The 19,410-nt window shown below is 34.7% G+C and overlaps 1 pseudogene; it reads right to left on the minus strand.

Annotated features, from left to right (window-relative positions):
• Positions 1 to 18,422: 18,422 nt before the first annotated feature.
• On the minus strand, positions 18,423 to 19,146 carry LOC101964901 (E3 ubiquitin-protein ligase makorin-1 pseudogene; annotated as a pseudogene).
• Between the last annotated feature and the right edge of the window lie 264 nt (positions 19,147 to 19,410).

The following is a 19,410-nucleotide window of genomic DNA, read 5'->3' on the forward strand; positions in this document are numbered from 1 at the left end:
TGTAAACTTCTTTCTCATATTAGTCCTTCGCTGGGTGAATATCTTTGTATTAATAGCTTAAGTCTGTGTATGGCCTCTCTTGATTCCAATTTCAATTCCACTTTGTGAGGTGCCACTGAGCCCCATCTACTACTTTCACTTTAGAGCCCAGCCACATATTATTTAACCTCATGAAAAGTGAAAAAAAAATGTTGATATTGTTCTTCACAGTTTCTCTAATACATGTATAAACTTGTAGTAAGATTTTGAAACAGGTTGAAGAATTAGTTATTAAATATAATGCAATTGCCATAACATTATATGAGGGCTAAAGAGGGAAATAAGAGAGACTGGTAAAAAGAGTAAGGGAAAAAAAAAAAGGAAAGAAAAGATTGAATAGAATGTTACAGATCCAAGATAAAAAGGAGAAAAGATGGATGGAAAGTATTTGAGGTAGTGACAGTACAAGAGGGAGAATAGGAGGAAAAACAAGCAAGTATAATGATTCCAATTAATTTTTTAAAGAAATACATTCAAATAAGTTGTCGGTATGATGTTGGATATTAGGGTAACAACTGATAATCAAAATAAAGAATAATATATATGCTCAAAGTTGATATTAGAGTTACTTAGACTAAACCATGCCAAAGTGAAGAAATTTCTTGTTGAATCTTAGTTTGGATTTCATTAGGGTTTTAGACAATTAGATAAAATCCATCATTCTTCGGGTTTTGATCCCTGTAGAGGTGATGGAGCAAAGGTGATTCTGCCTTAGCTCCTATGGACCTCCCACTGGTTCTAAATTGTAAGCTTAGGGTCACACACAGTAAATTTCAATTTTTTAATCAAGATTTAAAAAAAATAGTTTCTATAAGGAACAAGCATTGTATGAAAATCTGACATTGGAAAGGTGAATATATAAGCATTACTGACTTCAAGGAGACACAGAATAGAGATGGTGCCAATTTTTCTATACATTTCTTCTTCTTTTAGAATTTATGCACACATAATTATTAGGAGTAGAAATTTGAAAACTTAGAGATAAATTTTTTAAAAAAGATGCATGTAAAGATTACTGATTTTTCTTTATGTTAAGATTATAAAAATGACTAAAAATAAAAATTTATGCTTATTAAAAGATGATAAAGCAATTGCTATCCTTGGGTAGAAAAAAATGATTAAGATATGACAATTTTTTTCTATCAATTTTTGGTCTTTAGTTTCTTTGTTTCTTTTTCAGTCAAAGAAATACACTCTGCTTTGAGATTCACCAGGTGTCAACACTATTTTTATAGCAAGTTTCAATCCTCTGCATATACAGAGTAAAAACTCTAGTGGCAAAAAGTGTAAAAGGAGGATATTTTTTAAACTATTTCAAAAATTAGAGAATAAAAATAGTAATACCATTTCCTGCAGATGTTTTCTCATGCTTAATAAACTCAAATATTATGCTACATTGATTTGAAATAACCTATAATACTAAATGTCTTCAAAGATTTTCTTTAAGGAGTCCTCTTTTAATTATCCATCTTGTTCAATTCTGCCTGCCATACTTTTTACTTCTATTCTTCATACTCATGTCTATGCTGTTTTCTTTTTTTGTTATTGTTGTTTCATACTGAATTTCCATCGTTACTGATTAATTTGATCCACGCATGCATTTTGTACTCTTAAGAGTACAAATAATAATAGCCACATCTAATAGCCACATCTGAAGCATTGGGGAGCATACTTCTGACTATGTTCAGAGACATTGGTTTGAAGTATTACATCTTAGAGATAAAAGCAGGACAGGGGCAAGAAACTGTGGCAAGTGAGAAATTCAGAAAGAAAACAAAGGAGTAATTTTGGCTAAGTCATGTTTGCTCCACCTTACCTGGATACCACTAAAATTTGGAATCTTACTATGAAAAATGAGTGCCCTGGAATAATAAAAAGCACATATTTCAACTAAATGTGTATTGTTAGGATGTCCTTTAGCATTTAGGTAGATTTTGAATGCATGCATGCACTTAACATTTGGTAGTTAAAAAAAGGGTTTTTGGATTGAAATTTTGGCTCTCTTATTAGCTCTATGACAAAACAAAATTATTTAGCCTCTTAATTCTTCAGTTTTCACCATATAACCTAGAAATAATAATGACTCTAACCCAAGACTTTTCTGAATATTAAATGAGAGAAATAAAAAGTTTAATAGCTCAAAAAGAAAGAAAGGGGTAGAAAATTCTCTGGATATTATAGAATATTTAGTTTGAGACAGACTAAATTTCATAGATCCTAACTTTAGCATATACCCATGCTGCAGTACTGAGTGGATCTGCACTGTATGACCACATGTGTTTTACTCTTCACGGAAGCTGTATAATGTAATTTTTTTCATCAATTTAAGATAATAAAACTATGGTTCAAGCCAAGTGAGTTTCTGTCAGAATGACTGAATTACTAAAATACATTACTGAAATAAGAAACAAATTTGCTTGAGTTCAAAGTCCCTATTCATTCACAAATTACAATGTTTTCCAGTTCAGAAACAAAATTTAATCATGAAATTGGGTTAAAACATTATAGGGCACCATTTTCTGTAATGGTAAAATCATTTTCAAAGACTGTTCTTTAATTCATGTTTTCTGTAACAGTCAAAAAAAAATGGTGGTTAGGCTTCTTGCTATTAAATATGTTAAAACAACCATTGCATAAGCATGAGAGGTGACAGTAAAGAAGCTGTTTTGTTTTTCTCCAGAAGCAAATTACCTGATGTTGAATTAAATATGAGTGATGTTTGCATATGAGTATTCAGGGATCCCTAGTAACTCCCTGTTATCACTGGCTACTGGTGTCTAAGTCCTTTCATCCTCCTAAACTCTGAATGCTGGATTTTTTTCTTATCTTTGTTGCTTCAGCTTCTCAAGGCATTGCATTTTCACACTGTGTTCAGTGACAGGAAGAGGTGATAAGAATATAAGCTTTTTCTGCCTTATGGCCTGATAGCCACATCTGAAGCATTGGGGAGCATGGGCTTCTTCAGTCCTATACACCCTGATGGTGTGAGCTCTGGAGTTAAACAACTAGCTTAAGAGTTGAGTAGTCACAGAAAGCTGCCAGCAAACTGAGTAGGGTTCTGGACTGTTTGCTTTCAGCCAACCTTCTAGCCACAACCCAATATTTTATAGACACATTGTATAAACCTAACATCTGACTTGCTTTCATCCTCTGGTCTTGAGACTATGTTCATTATCCTCGTCTTTAATGGCCATCATCTGCAAGCAATAAGGAGTTGCTAAGTCTCCAATATAGGAGCCCCCGTTTTAATCTGATTTTTGCTAGTTGACTCACTCTTCAGACTGGTAGAGAATATAAATAGAGGATGCATGAAAATATTTTGTAGTCCTATCTTATCAGCAGTGAGCATATTGTATTCTTGCAATGCTTTACTTTAGGTGATAGGATTTAGCATATACTTACGTTTTTCACCTCTCAGTGTTCTGATCTACACCTTCTACTTAATCTCCTAGCTGTATTAAAGGAGTTTGGATAAAGATACATGAGGAAGCCAATACAGGACATTTTTCACTAGTTTATACGCATGATGTTTTTGAATGTACCATTCTATGGAATATTAGCATGCGTGTAGGTTGGAGTAAGCATTGTCATAATCAGGACACAAAGTTATTCTATTATCACAAATAATCTTTAATACAGGTAATATTTCCTTATATCTACAGTGGTCCCATGACATCATATCATCTAGAGACTTTGTAACTATCTTAGTTTGTGTTCACACATTGTATTATATTTGTACAAGGATATGATCACCTAACAACACATTTTTCAGAGTACATTTCTTCCTTAAACTGGTACATGACTTTAGTTGCATTCTTTACTCAACTTACCCCAGCAACCACTGATGGGTTGTCCATCACTATTAACTTCTCCCTTTGAGAAAGTTACCCAAAATGAGTCATATGATGTGTGATACTTTGACTTCTTTAAAAATTACTAATTTAGTGTATGTAATTATAGTTGTACATAATTATAGTTGTACATAATAGCAGGGTTCATTTTGATATTTTTCTAAATACATATAGCATAGTTCTTCCCATTTTGCTTTCTGTTCAAAGTAATACCCTTTAGATCTATCTTATTGTTGCTTGAACAATAGCTCATTCTATTTTTTTGTTGTTGTGTAGTATTCCATTGTTTAGATATACCATGTTGTTGTTGTTGTTTGGGGGGACCAGGAATTGAACTCAAGGACACTTAACCACTGAGCCACATCCCCAGCCCTATTTTGTATTTTATTTAGAGACAAGGTCTCACCGAATTGCTTAGCATGTCGATTTTACTGAGGCTGGCTTTGAATTCATAATCCTCCTGCCTCAGCCTCTTGAGCTGCTGGGATTACAAGCATGGGCCACCACGCCTGACATTCCATGTTATTTTAATCCATTCACTCACTGAAGAATTTTTGAGTTAATTGCAATTTGGTGTTACTTCAAAAAAAGCTTGTATATAAGAGCATTTGTATATAATTTTTTATATTTTTGTTTTTAGCTGTAGATAGATATAATACCTTTATTTATTTTTATATGATGGTGAGGATTGAACCCAGTGCTTCACACGTGCAAGGCAAGTGCTCTGCCACTGAGCTATAACCCCAGCCCTTTGTACAAATTTTATTCAAACTGAGTTTTTATTTATATAGAATAAATGTTCAACAGTGGGGGTGGGTGCTGGGTGATATAAGAAGTATATATTTAAATTTATTTTTAATAAACGTCCAATTGTTTCACAAACTGGTTTATCCTTTTTAAAAAGCAAATTTATAATCTGAAGAGAAACCAGAGGAGAGTAGTTCAACAATGCATTATCTCCAGCATTGCATAAAAGAATCAGTTTCTCCATGCCTTTGCCGGCTTTTGACTCTCGGGTATAGTTTTAGTCGTTCTCATAGGTTTAGCAAGGTATCTTATCATGTTTATCATTTGTAATTCTCTTATTACTGATGATATTTATCACTGTTCCATGCCTTGGATTTTTTTTTTTTTTGTACATATTCTTTAGTAAAGTGCATAGCAAAGGTTTGGGCTGAGGATATAAATCAGTGTCAGAGTCTTTGCCCTGGGTTTGATCCCCAGTACTACACAAATATATACACATTTTCAAAAAATTAAAACTCTTGTTGATTTTCTCATTAGTGGTTCATTTTCTTATCATGTATTTTAGAAGGATATGAATATATTCTGAATATGAATTCTTTGATTAATATGTGATTTGTCAACATATTTCAAGTTGATAACTTGCCCATCTTCTAAATGGGATCTTTTGCTGAATAAAGATTTTTAATTTTGATAAAATTGAACTTATCATTTTAAGAATTTTATTAATTATGCCTATGCTATCATGCTTAAGAAATCTTCACCTAGCCTTATGTTACAGAGATTTAATACTATATATTCTACTAAAACAATATATAGTTAATACAAGTCTATAATTTGAATTTGTTATTCATATTGAGTTAACTTTATTGAAAGTGTAGGTATAATGATTACTGTGAGGAAGGTTTTCATTTTTTTCTGTGAATGTCCAATTATTCCAACACAATTTTTGAAAAGACTATTTTTCTGTCACTGATTTACTTTAGTGTCTCGTCAAAAATCAGTTGACCCTCTTTATGCAGGTCTACTCCTGCTTTCTCTTTTCTGTACTATTGATCTATTTGTCTAACCTCTGAAATGCAGTGTCTTAAAATTGAATAATGTAATTCCTCAATATTTTTCCCCTTTATACATTATCATGTTTTTTAAATATCATTGTACTTTAAATACAGTGGAAGATATTAGAGCTCATCTGATATGCAATATTTTTTTTCATATCTAAACACTACTTTATGTTGATACATTCTCTGGATTTGATTTGGTAACATGTATTCATGCATTTGTTGTTATGTGCAAACAAAATTTGACTTCAGTTACTGTTTATTCTGTTAAACAGATATTGCTATCAGATTATATTAAACTCTTTCAAATGCTTTGGGAAGGTTTCTGTCAAGCAAGTGACACATGTTTCCCACCCCTGGAGTGGCAGTCCCAGAATGTCAACTCACTGAATAGTTTGCAGGCATTGGTGACAAGAGGTAAGAGGTGGCTTATATAAACACTAGACAGAACAATGTTTTGCTCATACACAGACAAAATAGAGAAATCTCAGCTTGAGTAGGGATTGTTAGTCTCTGAAGACCAGTGAACTTCACCTGCTAGCCAATGCAGGAAAATGGTCCATATGATCCCTTCTAGTGTTGTAGGCAAAGGACCAGTTTACTTAGTCTCAGCCAAGAAGAAATGTACCCAGGGAGTTGGCCACTAGATATTGTATGATGAACATAACTAACAGGAGCAGAGAAATAAAAATTAAACCTGTATCAAGAAAAGATATCCCTAAACAAAAAATTAGGTTAGAGGTGTTTTCTTATTTCCTTGTAGGCACACATTCCAGGCCCAAGGTTGTCAGGCTCTGCATAAATGCTTTTATCAGCTCTTTCTTTTCCAAAACAGCTCTCCTGTTGTTTTCTGGTAATTAGAACATTCTGATAAAGTTTCAGGGAATAAGCGGACCTTTTAAAAATGTACCTTATTTTTTTTAAAATATGTTGCTTCCTAAATTTTGTTATTTTGATAATCTCTAAGGAGATGAATGGTACTTGAAAGATGATAGAGTAGGAGACAACAGAACATCCCTCATTCACAGGTATCTGTGAATGAAAATAGCCTTGGAGTGGGGAGAGGGGCTGGCTTACCTTTTCAGTTAAGGGCTTGCAGCAGTGCACTAGAAAAAAAACACTGGACATAACTATACAGAAGGCATCACCGGGGAGAATGGCACACCTGGCAACCAAGAAGGTTATAAGCTGTCAGTATTAGTCACATGGAAGATGCCACCATTGTCTCAGGTGATCTTCTCTACAGAAGACACTGACAACTTTCACAACTGAGATAACCAACAGTCATTGACACTGTGAGCCCCATGAAGGGGAACATTCTACTTACTCTCGCCAAAAAAATGAGAGATCATTGTCTGTTGTCACCATCACCCCAACTGCATGCATAGCCCAGAATCTGGAGTAGAGGTTGGCATAGTCCAGACTTTATGCCACACTATACCCTATTCTTTGACCTAGAGCCATTGTTATTGATGGCTAACCCACTCCAATTCCTGGAGCCAGGTAACTCTGTCCAAGCCAATATTACAGACCCTCATTCTTGATGCCATCCATTGAAGTGTCTTAGTCGTCTGGTACAATGCCATGAGTTCATGTACATTCTGAACCCTGTATTTGCTGTTTCTTATGCACATTCCTGATCCTTAAACTGTGGCTACTCTAGACCTTCACTGCAGACAACAGGGCCACTGGTATAGCAAATGTGTTCAGCCCATGGTATATAGAATACTAGGATCCCTGAACTCCTAAACTCTGACTCTGGGGCTCTTCTGTGTGCCTCTGCATATAACATTATCATCATCAATGTAGCAGCATGAGCACTTGAACCAAGGAGATTGGTGTCATTAACTACTTGGTCTATTCCCATGTAACTGTCTCATGGTCTTTAGCTTTATGGACACACCACATTTGTCGTGGAGCAGTCATCAGTTCTAACTCCACTTAAGTGTGCTCATGAGTGAGATAAGGTGATACGAGTGATTCTCTTTGCAGAGATTACCCTCTAAGAAAAAAGTTCAGGAACACTTCAGGGGCACTTGTCAATGAAGATCCCAACAGGTCTCAATGCTGTTGCATAAACCCAAAAGCTTTGGCCACTAAGGACCCCTGGAATCTTCATTGCTGCTTACCTTAGCCAACAGAGCTATATGGAAACTATATTACTGTGTCTAAATGAGCAGTAATGACAATACCCCACCTAAGATCAGTATTACATTTGTCTGTTGCCGAAGACCCCATTACAAAAAAAAAAAAAAAAAAAAAAAAAAAGAACAAGTCTAGAAAGACTGGAAAGGTAATTTCCCTAACAAATATACAGATATCAATGAAAGGCAAAAAGAAGCATGTCACCACCAGAGAATTTCCATTTTCCAGTAACTGATCACAAAGAAACGGAAATTTCTGAATTATCTAACAAAGAGTTCAAATGAACTGCTTTAAGGAAGCTTATCAAACTACCAGAAAACATTAATATACAATGTAACAATTAAAAAATACTAAAGATATAAAAGAAGAAATTCAACAAAGTGGCAAAACATTAAAAATGTTGGAACTGAAGAATACAATGAATAAAAACTTCCAAAATGTAGTAGAAAACACCAACAGCAGACTTGATGAAACAGAAGAATCTGAAGTCAATGACAGTATATGAAAATGTAGTTACAGGAGTAAGATGAAATGTATGAGATATAGGGGACACAAAAAGAGAGAGACTACCATTTATATTAAAAATGTAAAGGAGGAGGAGAATAAAAGAAAGAGACTCAAAACTTATTAAATAAATAGCAGCTGAAACTTTCCAAATATGGGAAAAAATAACATCATCCCAGTACATAGCTCAAGGTCTTCAGTCAGCTTCACCCCAAGGAAGACTTCATTGACACATAATCAAACTGTCAAAAATCCAATAAAAAGATGGACACTTGAAAGGAGAAACATAAAAGAATTTTCTCATATACCAAGAAACATTTATAAGGATATCATAAGTTTTGTTTGTTTCTGCTGAAGTTTTACAGGTTAAGAAAGAGTGGGATGATAATAATCTGAAAAATAAAGAAAGCAAGCAAGAAAGAAAGAAAGAAAGAGGAAGGGAGGGAGGGAGGAAGAAAGGTAGATCTCAAACAACCTAATGTCAAAGCTGAACTATTAGGGAAAAACAAAACAAATCATATCCTAGTAATATAGAAGGAAGGAAATAACAGAGGACAATAAATAAAATTTACACTAGAAAAGCAATAGAAAGTTTCAATGAAACTGTGCTGGTTTTTAAAAAGTTAAACCAAAATGGTAAAACTTCACGTAGACTAACACAAAAGAGAAAGATTCTAAAATAAATAAAATCAGAACATACATGAAAACTGATACCACAGAAATACAAAAGGCCATATGTGACTTCTACAAACAATTGCCAGCAACAAATGAATACTCTGAAATAAATGTATGTAAAGAATAAAAAGTATTTAAACCAACAAAGCTCATATATCTCAAAACTACAATTAACTAGAAAAGTTGAAAGATTTTCTTTTAATATAAGGAATAAGACAAGGGACAAGAGTTCCACGCCTATAGCTGCCACTTACGATTGTGCTGGAAGTCCTAGCCTGAACAAACAAGCAAGGAAAAAAATAAATAAAAAGACACCCAAGTAATAAAAATAAATAAAACTGTTTCTATTAATAGGTGAGGTGTTCTCATGTATAGAAAATGCTAAAAAAGAACTCTTAAAACTAATTTAAAATTCAGTAAAGTTGCAAGATACAAAATCGACATACAAAAAGCAGTTGCTTTTGTACTCAATAACAAAAAAATGTTACAGTGAAATCAAGAAGAAAATCACATGTAAAATAGCTACTGAAACACATAATTTTAAACAAATTTAAACAGAGATGAAAATCTCTAACCTGAAATTATAATCATCGAAAGACATTGAGGAACATAAAAAGATAATGGAGAGATAGTCCATGTTAATAGATTGGAAGAAGGCCAAAGAAGTTTACAGACTCAATGAATCCTAACCAAACTTTCACTGATATTTTTCACACACACACACACACACACACACACACACACACACACACACACATCAAATCCGAAAATGTGTATACAACTATAATAGAACCTTCAGATCTACAGTAACCTTGAGCACAAGGGATAAACCTGAATCATCATACTTCCTATTTTTAGATTATGTTCCTAAGCTCTAGTAAGCAAAACATTTTAGTACTGGCATAAAAACAGACACACAGAACTGAAGAACAGAATATAAGGCTTATAGAAATAACCTCGTGCAAACGGTGGTCAAATAATCTTTGTTGAAGTTACCAAGAATGCACTCTGGGGAAACAATGGTGTCTTCCTTCAGTAAGTGGTACTGTGAAAATTAGATATCCACATGTCAAAGAAAGAGAAAAAAAATTTTTTCCTTCCTCATACTGTATTTAAAAATAAGCTAAGAACTAATTAAAGGTTTAAACATAAGACCTGAAAACATAACAATTTTAGAAAAAAAATATAGGGAATGTACTCTTTGACATTGGTTTTGGAAAGCATTATGGGGCATGACACAAAACCACAAGGTAAAAAGCAAAAATAGACATAGCAGGACTATACCAAATGAAAAAAGTATAGACATGGCAAAGTGTATGAGTTACCTTTTCATTACTGTGACTAAAATACATGACACACACAAAAAAAGGAGGAGAGAATTATTTTGCCTCAAGGTTTCAGTCCATGGTTGGTTGCCTCCATTGCTTTGGGATTGAAAGTGAGGCTGAACATCATGGCAGAAGGACACAGCAGAGGAAAGCTGCTGAATTCATGGCAACCAGGAAACACAACACACCTCCAGTGATATATTCCCTCCCAAAATGCCCACCTGCCTACCATCTCTCAGTAGTCCATTCAAATTTCAAGTCCATCAAATGGATGAATCCACTGATGAAGTTATAACCCTCAGGATTCAATCACTTCCTAAAAGTTCCACCTCTTAGTATTTCTGCATTTGGGACCAGGTCTTTAACAAATAAGTCTTTAGGGGACATTCCTGATCCAAACCATAATAGAAAGAAAGAAAGAAAGAAAGAAAGAAAGAAAGAAAGAAAGAAAGAAAGAAAGAAAGAAAGAAAGAAAGAAAGAAAGAAAGAAAGAAAGAAAGAAAGAAAGAAAGAAAGAAAGAAAGAAAGAAAGAAGGAAAGAAGGAAAGAAGGAAAGAAGGAAAGAAAGAAAGAAGGAAAGAAAGAAAGAAGGAAAGAAGGAAAGAAGGAAAGAAAGAAAGAAAGAAAGAAAGAAAGAAAGAAAGAAAGAAAGAAAGAAAGAAAGAAAGGAAATATTATCCTATATAATTGGATAAAACTTTTCCAAATCATATATCCAATAATGAGTTAATATGCAAAATATAGAAGGGGCTCAATAGCAAACATATACATAAAAAAAATAATCTGAATGAAAATGAACAAAGACCTACATAGATATTTCACAAGGAAGCACAGGTAGTATAAAAATAGCTAACAGGTATTGATAAGGTGCTCTCTATCATTAATCATCAGGGAAATGATGCCCGAATGAGATATGTCATATCTACTGAGATTACTATTCTCAGAATGTGAAAATGCAACTTGTGTTGGAGAACTTGTAGGACCTTATGTGCATGGAGCACATATACATTATTGAAGGGGATGTAACCTGGTATAGCATATAGAAAGCAGCATGGTGGTTCCTTAAAAAATTAAAACTGCCATCATAGAATCTCACATCAAAGGATATAAAAAATAATCAAAGGAACTGGAATCAGGATCACAGAAGTATTTCTGTACTACTATGTTTGTTGCAATAGTATTTACCACAGGCAAAATGTGAAAACAAACTTGTGTTCATCTGTGAATGAATGGGTGAAGAAACTCTCTCACCCACACATACCCGCCCTCACACCTACACACACACACACTGGACTATAATTCAGACTTAATAAAGAATGAATATCCTGCAATTTTGTAAAAACGTAGATGAATATGGTAATGTTGCTCTGTGATGCAAAGTAAGTCAGGAACAAATAAACAACTATTTCATGATCTTATATGTGGAATTTTAAAATAGTCACACTCACAGTAGCATAATAGAAAAATGGTTCACAAAGGTTGAAAGTCAGGGGAATTACAGAGATACTGGTCAAAGAGTACAAAACTGCAATTATAAGTAAGTTCTTGAACCTAACAAACAACATGGGGAATATAGTTAATAGTAAGGTCTCATATCCTTGAAATTCACTAAGATAATACATATATGGACATGTTAATTAGTTTGATTAGGGAACCATCTCACAATGTGTGTAAATATCCAAACCTCATGTACATCTTGAGTGTATATAATTTTTATTTGTTAATCAAATTGAAAAAGGAAAAAAAATTTCTACCTGTTATAGTTGAATCATTGCTTTGATTTTACTCAAGTGTATTTTTTAATAGCAAATAACTTTTCCTTGATGAATGCTATTTGCATTGAAATTTAAACTTTTCAATATTATCATCAGTTCTTTCATTAATTTTTTTTTGTTTTTATCTTTATTTACTATCTTCAGTATTTATATTATTTTAACCGGATATATAGCCCTTATGAGGTATGTGGCTTTGAGTGAAAGCCAGGAAACATCTTCTGTTATGGATTGGAATTCAACACAGGTGCCTGCAGAAAAGGCTGACCCTGTGGGAGCCTGGCTTCTGCTGAGCTCTTTGCAAAGATCTTGCATTATGCAGCACACACAAGGAGGGGCTTCCTGAGCCTGTTTTGACAGCAGGCAGCATAAACTCATGTGCCCATGCTCTAAAGGAGTGCTGGGAACACTATTGGCCTGACCTCTGTGGGACCAGTGAGCTCACTGCCTAGTATAAGCTCCCAGGGTAAATCCTCTTCATCTACAGGGTCTTTGAATATCCCACTTACATGATTTTTAGAAAATAGTATCTGAGAATCTTTGTGTTACAATAAGAAAACTTGACCATTTAATACTTTTTGTTGATGTTTTGATTTGAAATCTGTCAAACTATTGCATATTTTCTGCATCTTTAAGATTATTTAGTTACATTTTTCTTTCTCATTGCTTCTTATTTCTGATAAAATAAAAATTCTACTCAAATACATTGTTGCATTTAGAATTTTCTCTGATATAATTGAATGTATATTTCTGGGCATTTTCAAAAGAGATGGTATGTATTTTTAAAAAAATAAATAAGACTTACTCATGCTTTACTGGTCGCCAGATAACATCCAAAATGCTTGCTTTGTATCAAAGATAATATACACAACATCTCCACGTTGTCAATATTGTTATTCCACTCAGATATACAATATAGGTGTGGCTACTACAGTGTTTTTTTAAGTAGCACTTTGTGATATAGCACCCCAATATTTTATTTTCAAACTTTTTATGTACATAAACTATCTCTGGTGGACAGCACATATTTTCACTTTTAAAAATTAGGTCAAATAATATTACTATTTCACTGAAATTCTTATTTTATTCACCATATAATTTTGCACTAGTCCTTTTTGTTTTCTGTGAGGATAAATTATTTTATGATTCATTTTCTCTGTGTTTCTATTTTCTTTTGAAATAATAAAATATTTACTTATTTACTCATTATCATGTTAGTTATGTATCTATTCTCTATTATTTTATTGTTGATTAGAGACTACAAATTGCATCTTTGGTATATTTTTTATCAAGCTGGAATTTTAGAAGACTTAAGCTCTACTCATTGCTTTCCCACTTTGGGGAATGCAGTATTATTGCCTGCATATCTAATTCCATATGCATTAAGATTTCTACAATGGCCATTTATAATTGTCAGCTTTTTTTTTAACATATTTTGGTACTCTCCTCTCTTTCAGGTATTTCTGTGTACCAATCTTCAAAAGTCATTTCACTCCTTACAGAATGCTCATATACCCCTTTAAAGACAAACCTACTGGCAATACATTCTTTTTTACATTTTATCTGGTATGATTTGTATTACATATTTAACTCGAAGAATATTTCACTGGCTCCAGAACTCTAGACTGGCAGTTTCTTTTTTTTTTTCCTGCAAATATACAAAGCATATTATACTATTATTTTCTTACATCTATATTTTTTGGTAAGAAATCAGCCATCAGTTTTATAGTTGTATCTCTGAGGCTAATGTTTACTTTCTACCTTCTCTTGGTGTATCTTGTCTTTCTTTAGTAAGTCAGTTTACTTGATTACTTTACGGTTTCAGATTTTACTCTTCAAGTGAACTCAGGAAATATGATTTTATTATCCATATTTCCCCCATTATTAAGGTGAGAAAACATTTCCTGTAGCTTTTTGCATTCAGAGCAGAGGCAGAAGTTTCTATAAAGTAGGTTAATAAATCAGCTATACATCAAAGAAGAAATTGCAAGGGAAACAAAATATTTCCAGCTAAATGATAATAACAACACACAATAGTAAAGCAGTGTTTTGAGGGAATGTATAGCTCCAAATATATCCTTTAGAAAATAAGTGATCACATTAAATATAAATTGATAAAAATCATAGATCTGTAGAATAACAAAAAAAGCTTTTATAAGATAAATATCAGACACAGAATTCACAAAAGACATACAAAATTAAAGCCAATTACACAATAATCAGGCATGGTGGTACATGCCTATAGTCTCAGTTACTCTGAGGCTGAGGCAAGAGGGTTCAATAAGTCCAGGAATTTAGGGACCAGCCTGCTTAACAAAGTGAGACCCCATCACTTAAAAAATGATTACACAATTGAATGAACAATATAATAATTAAACTCAAACTTTCAATGTTTGTTTTATGGTTGTTGATGTTCTAGGGATTGAAGACAGAGGTCCATCATTACCACTGAACTATATCCCCAGTATTTTTTTTGGGGGGGGGGTGCACTGTGGGGAGGACTAAGTTGATCACATTTTACGAGATCTAATCAATCTTGCTAGATTGCTGAGGCTGGATTCCAACTTATGATCTACCTGTTTAAGATTCCTGAGTTTCAGGGAAAACTTGCAATTTTCTTTGAACATTATAATTTATTTCAATTGTTTTCTCTATCAATGACATCTTTATTTTCCCTATCAATGACATCTTTGTTTTCTAGCTCTGATTCCCATAAATCTTATCTTTCTTCTCATTACCAGCTGGAGGAGGTACATTATCTCAAACTTAGCATGTCTAAAAGTAAGTTACTGATCATGTTTTACCACCTTGTGTCCACATTATCTTCTTCTTGTGTATCCCCTTTGAAAATGAATATTCCTCTCTTCAAGTGGACCACACCCCCAAACTCAGTCATCCTTGAATGTTTTCTTGCTTTTACACACCCTAGCAAATACAAACTAGCAGATTCCATTGACTTTAACCTCCAAATACAGCAAAGTTCTCACCATTGCTTAATGCCTTTCCTGCTACCACCCAGTGGTTTGCATGATTGACAGTTACCTGGTTTCCCTACCTCACCCTTTGCATATTGTTATCAATCAGCTAGAGTGATTACATTGAAGGTTATCAAGTCAGGTCTTTCTCGTTTTTTTTTTTTTTTTTTTTTTTTTAGCTACATCCCCAGCAAACTGTTTATTTTTTATTTTGAGATAGGTTCTCACTAAGTTGGTTAGGTCTTTGCTAAATTGATGATAATGGCCTCAAACTTGCAATTCTCCTGCCTCAATTTCCCAGTTCCTGCAATTATAGGCAAGTGCCACCATAATCAACTAAGTAAGTCTCTTTAGCACTCTTCAGTGGCTTCTCATTACATGGAGAATAAACCTCAAAAGCTCATGTATTTTCATGCTCATGAGAATCCTCATCCTTTTTCCCATATCACCTCATTAACCACAGTTTTCTGCTACAGACCCACTACCTATCCATTCCAGTAACTAAGACCCTCCTGCAACCCTGGGGCAAAACAGTCACCTGTCCTTCACATATGCTCTTCCCCTCTGCCCAAACAACTGACGGCTGACTTTCAACAACGCATAGCACATTTCTTCATGGCTGTCAGATACTATTAATATTGGGAATTTCTCTATCTTATCTCAAATGACAATTCCCCACCTCCACTTGCCACAGTATGTCTCCAGTCCTCATTTTTTCGTTACTTCTTATTGCTCAGAATAATTTACCAGTTTGTTTTATGTATTTTGTCTTCTTATAATCAGTTTCTTACATAGAATATGAACTGCTCACAGATAGGCATTTAAGTTTGTTTTGTACACTGCTCTGTTCTAGTTTCTCAGCACACTAATGGGCATGTTGTTGGAATTCAGGTTAACTGGCTGATGGGCTGAATAAACACCTGGTATTGTTTTTGGCCAGCATAGAGATTTAGCATACTTCATTGCATGGATTTTGTGAATCATGACACAGTCTGAGGTCAAATACCTGGTGTGTGTAGAGCCAGTCCTTAGTTATAAGTAGTTCAGAAGAAACTCATGTATGTCAGAAGTGGTATTCTCCATATTACCCTGTTTTACCTAGTGAGGAGGAGAATGGGATTGGATAGGCTGTAGCCTTTTGTGTTAGAGGAAGGTAGATTTCCCTCAGTCTTTTCATTTGCTCCATAAGCACCATCCTTACACTTTAACATGGTGTGTGGCCACTACTGTATTGTCACAGCAAAATGCAGATGACACCAGCATGGCAGTGTGACAGGTAAAATGGTTTTAAATAAACTCTCTGGTGAGCCCATTAAGAGCTAGGAAGTTGTAGTATACAGTCCATCAGGAGCTTAAGTGTAATTCTCTGTGGGAACTCCACCCATCCCTGAAGGAAAGAGGAGCAGCTTCCTGACCTCTGTGCCCAGGTCAAGGATGTGAAAGAAGTAGAGGATATTCCTCCCCCTTCCAGAAGTCTTGCTTCCTTCCCTTCTAACCTATGAGGTCAAGGCAAACCTCACAGGTCCCAGGCTCCATTATTTCTTCTCCTTCTTCTAATTTTACAGCTTTGATACGATTAAATGAGCTAATAATTTAAGAGATAGCAGACCCAACTTGGAATCTTATTTCTTTATTTTTCTTCTGTATAGTCTCTTATTAAAATTTTTGGCTAGAAATATTGGAGTCAAAGGCTATAATATGTCCTCATAGAGTTAAGAATTACTGAGGAGAAAGGAGAGTGAAACAGGAATCACATTATAAGAATCAGGATAGTTATAAAGCACATCTGTGGTTATAAAGCACATCTGTGGTTATAAACACATCTGAAAGCACTCTTGTGAATTAGGCTTGAGGAGAGGTGAGTTAAAGATTTCTACAGATGAAATAAATAATGCAAATCCACAGAAATCAGAGATAAAGAAAAAAATCATGAACATTGTATATTTTCGTATGATCAGGTTGTGAATTTCAGAACAAATTATTAGTGCATTCAACTTTTACATGTGAAACTAAATGTAGATTTCACTTTTAGTAATATCAAGACAAGATTAAACAGACTTTCACTACAGAATCTTACAGATTCCTATAGCAAAGGAAGCACTGGATACCTTTTAAGTTATAGGTATTTGTAGTTATATTAAAGTCTCAGGTTTATACCGATACTAGAAGAAGGCATTTCTGGTCATCAATTCTTTCTCCTGAAAAATATTAGAATATGTACAATACAATTTGACAAGAGTTATCCAGGCTTCAAGTTGACCTGTAAGTTCTTCATACTTTTGTGGTTAGTCTCGGGGGAATCAAGGAATTTATTCCTGTTGGAGAATCTCTAATTACAATGACTATACTGAATGACTATAATGAATACAGGCTTTACTGCCCTATCTCAAGAGTGTGTGATAATCTGCTACAGTGCCTTGACTGGCTGTGCATATGACTGGGCACATTCCACAATAATGAATATGAAGAACACAGATGTCACACCTGTCAAATAACCATGATGGTGGGACACCTGTGAAATAAAAAATAATAATAATAACAAAGGATTTTTTAATAGCTTTTGATGCTACTTGTGGTGGCCCAAACCTTTGTTAAATACTGTTTCCTTTGGGAAAAGTGCTTCTTTAAAAAGGGCAGCTGGAAAATACAAAGATCTCTGCAACAGTTACCTGTTTTTTTCTTGAAGTGGAAAAATGGGTGGGATCCACAGAACAAAAGCAGTAGATGGACAAAGCAGGAGAGTCTCCCAAATTGTTTTCAGGAAACAAAGCATCAAAGTGCAAAAGTCAACTTTCCAATCAAGAAATTCTTCTGATAACTGAATGTCAGCTTGCCTTGTGATGATTATGCCCTCCCTTTAGTGTAAAAGTGTGACTTATTACTGTAAACCAATTATTCCACTACAATGAACACCTTATAACATAGTTTTGAATGACATCTGTCTACCTGCAAAGCTCAGAGATAGGAAGAGGCCACGCCCACAGAAATAAACACAAAAACCTGACCACCGAAGCCCTCAAAAAAGACAAAGTGAAATGTCAGAACTCTGGAAAACCTAAACCATGAAACATTCAACTGTTCATCCAAGAACAGTCTGTTCTGTATTAAGATATGGTATAACCAGTGATTTAACCTCTATGGCTGATCCCATTTCTCTCGCACATAGACAGAGATAGCACTGCTATTGTAACTACCACCAGTACACTTCTTGGCCCTTTAAAATCTGTTCTTGTCAGATTTTTTTTTTTTGCTGCTGTGACTAAAAGGACCCTACCAGCACAATTGTAGAGAAAAAATGTTTATTTGAAGTCTCACCATTTCAGAGATCTTAGTCCATAGAGGATATGGAGTCCTTACTTCACTGCACAGTCAAAGATAGCTCCATATCCTCCTCATGGGCCTCAATGCAAGATATGATGTGCTATGAGTTCTGGTTCACTGGGGGGAGGACCTGCAGCCCATGCATAGCATAGGACTATCTGGGACAATACACACCCTTCTCTCCATAGCGGAACTCTCCCAGACCAGTATAGGGGCAGCATAGGGACAAAGCTGTTTCTTACTTTCCACTGCAGTTTGCTCTTTCTCTGATTATTCCTTCCTCACTGATCCCTGCAGGGGTGCTTCAGTGCAGAAAGGGTCAGTGCAACTAGAGTGTCCTGGAACAAATTCAGTGACATTCACCCAGTGCTTGGGATCTGCTCCTATCCTTGAATAGTTGGAATTTTTTTTGACCCACCTTACGCCTGTATTCATTTCGACAAGCAGTCCAACCAAGGTTGAGAGACTTGAGGAAGGGATGGTTTTGTAGTTTTTGAAGTCTGTTTTGTAGGCTTTGAAGCCTGTTTCAACGGCTCTCTATGTTCATATCTGCAGTGGTCTTCATAAATATAGCATTGTCGTTGAAAATGTTTGCACACCATATGGACTGTCAGAGTGATCATGCTAGTAGTGACAATTATGTCCTTCTTTACAAAACCATGCATCGAATAACTGCAGGTGATCTGTTTAATCCAGCTGCCTTCACTGCCATTACTGATTCCCCATCCCATGGTGGGGGAGCAACAACTGTGAGGATGGGGATGGGGTTAGGGGAGGTCACTGCCACTTCCCTGGCTACAGCTCCTGCTCCTGATATGGTGGTTATTGTTGCAAGCAAAAACCTTTTCATGAAATAGCATATGGCAAGCCATTTATAAAGCAAAAATCTAAGTATATTTTAAATATATGTAAGTATTTTCAATATTTTTATCCACCATCCTTACGATGATTGCTTTTAATACATATTTAGTTTAATGCTACCAATGTATTAGGAG

This window comes from Ictidomys tridecemlineatus, chromosome 2 (assembly GCF_052094955.1).
Source record: "Ictidomys tridecemlineatus isolate mIctTri1 chromosome 2, mIctTri1.hap1, whole genome shotgun sequence".
NCBI lineage: Eukaryota > Metazoa > Chordata > Mammalia > Rodentia > Sciuridae > Ictidomys > Ictidomys tridecemlineatus.